The sequence below is a fragment of the Populus nigra genome, chromosome 2 (genome assembly GCF_951802175.1).
Source record: "Populus nigra chromosome 2, ddPopNigr1.1, whole genome shotgun sequence".
NCBI lineage: Eukaryota > Viridiplantae > Streptophyta > Magnoliopsida > Malpighiales > Salicaceae > Populus > Populus nigra.
The window spans coordinates 14717326-14719825 of NC_084853.1; positions in this window are offsets into that span (position 1 = coordinate 14717326).

The window sequence follows — 2500 nt, forward strand, 5'->3', positions numbered from 1 at the left end:
AGGAAAATTCATCGAGGGGACACGCTGACGAAACAGCGCTGGTTCAGGCACGGCGGGCAGTGGTGGAATCGGCAGCGCCGACGAAATCGGCAAAGTCGGCAGAATCGGCAGCGGGTGCTGGCGATGGGTCTGGACGGGCTGGATAGTCCAACGCTCGACGAGAAAGACCGCTGGTTTAGACACTGGGGCAGTGGCAGCCCGCGGGGCAGTGTCGGCAGATTCGGCAGCAGTGTCTGCCGATTCGGCAGCGTTGGCTTGTTGGCGCGGGGGGCCGATGCGAGTGGGGACTTGGGCAGCGGGCAGTGAAAGCAAGAGTTTCCCCGATGCTGCCGGGAAAAACGCTCCCCGGGATGGCCGGGTGAGATGACCCGGCGGCCCGTGACGGGTCATTCAATTCCATGCCCCGTCAACATAACTCCCGATGTACTGTTTGCTTTTTCGGAAGAAGAGATCCATCCCCCCATCCTCGGCCAGCCAAAAACGCTCCAATTAATGGCCGGGTGAGATGACCCGGCGGCCCGCGACGCGTCATTCAAATCACTGCCCTATCGGCTACAACTGCTGATGGGTGGGATTAGAGGCCTGCCATGGTGGTGAGGGGCGGCGAGGACCGTGAAAGCTAGAGTTTTTCAGAGGCTGCCGGGAAAAAGGCCCCTCGGGTGGCGGGGTGCGAGGACCAGGCGCGTCATTCAATTCTCTTCCCTATCAACTTGGCTCCCGTTGGCGGGATTGGAGGCCTACTGTTTGTTACAGGGCTAAAATCGTCAGGGGAAGAGCTGACGAAACAATGCTGGTTTGGATGCAGGGGGTAGTGTTGGAATCGGCAGCGCGAACAAAATCGGCAAAGTCGACAAAAAAGACTGTTGGTCTGGACATCGGGGCAGCGGCAGCCATGCCGACAGGGGGGGAAATCGGCAGCGCAGATTTGTGCAGCTGCAGGTTCGTCGGGGAAATCGGCAGCGCAGATTTTTCGATGAACATGGGCTGGAAGATGGACTGTCCAGGCCAGGCAGGGAAATTCATCAAGGGGACACGCTGACGAAACAGCGCTGGTTTAGACACGGTGGGTGCAGTGTTGGAATCGGCAGCGCCGACGAAATCGGCAAAGTCGGCAGAATCGGCAGCGGGTGCTGGCGATGAGTCTGGACGATTTATAGTCCAGGGCTTGATGGAAAAGACTGTTGGTCCAGACAATGGGGCAGTGGCGGCGCGGATTTGTGCAGCTGCAGGTTCGTCGGGGAAAATCGGCAGCGCAGATTTTTCGACGAACAGGGGCTGGGCGCTGGACTGGCCGGGCCAGGCAGGAAAATTCGTCAGGGGGCCACGCTGACGAAAACAGGGGCTGCGGAGTGGAAAATCGGCAGCGCAGATTTTTCGACGAACAGGGGCTGGACCGGCCGGGCCAGGCAGGAAAATTCGTCAGGGGGGCACGCTGACGAAAAGAGGGGCTGCCGCGTGGAAAATCGGCAGCGCAGATTTTTCGACGAACAGGGGCTGGGCGCTGGACTGGCCGGGCCAGGCAGGAAAATTCGTCAGGGGGCCACGCTGACGAAAACAGGGGCTGCGGAGTGGAAAATCGGCAGCGCAGATTTTTCGACGAACAGGGGCTGGACCGGCCGGGCCAGGCAGGAAAATTCGTCAGGGGGGCACGCTGACGAAAAGAGGGGCTGCCGCGTGGAAAATCGGCAGCGCAGATTTTTCGACGAACAGGGGCTGGACTGGCCGGGCCAGGCAGGAAAATTCGTCAGGGGGGCACGCTGACGAAAAGAGGGGCTGCCGCGTGGAAAATCGGCAGCGCAGATTTTTCGACGAACAGGGGCTGGACGCTGGACTGGGCCAGGCAGGAAAATTCGTCAGGGGGCACGCTGACGAAAAGAGGGGCTGCCGCGTGGAAAATCGGCAGCGCAGATTTTTCGACGAACATTCGTCAGGGGGGCACGCTGACGAAAAGAGGGGCTGCCGCGTGGAAAATCGGCAGCGCAGATTTTTCGACGAACATTCGTCAGGGGGGCACGCTGAGGAAAACAGGGGCTGCCGCGTGGAAAATCGGCAGCGCAGATTTTTCGACGAACAGGGGCTGGATGCTGGACCGGCCGGGCCAGGCAGGAAAATTCGTCAGGGGGGCACGCTGACGAAAACAGGGGCTGCGGAGTGGAAAATCGGCAGCGCAGATTTTTCGACGAACAGGGGCTGGACCGGCCGGGCCAGGCAGGAAAATTCGTCAGGGGGGCACGCTGACGAAAAGAGGGGCTGCCGCGTGGAAAATCGGCAGCGCAGATTTTTCGACGAACAGGGGCTGGACGCTGGACTGGGCCAGGCAGGAAAATTCGTCAGGGGGGCACGCTGACGAAAACAGGGGCTGCCGCGTGGAATGGCAGCCTACACGCAGATGCGAATTCGGCAGCGCACGATGGCTTGAGCAGGTCATGGGTTCGACTTGGCGCGATCTGAAACCTGGACGAGGGACTGTCGACGCTGGACGAGCCAGCGCGGTGGCCTG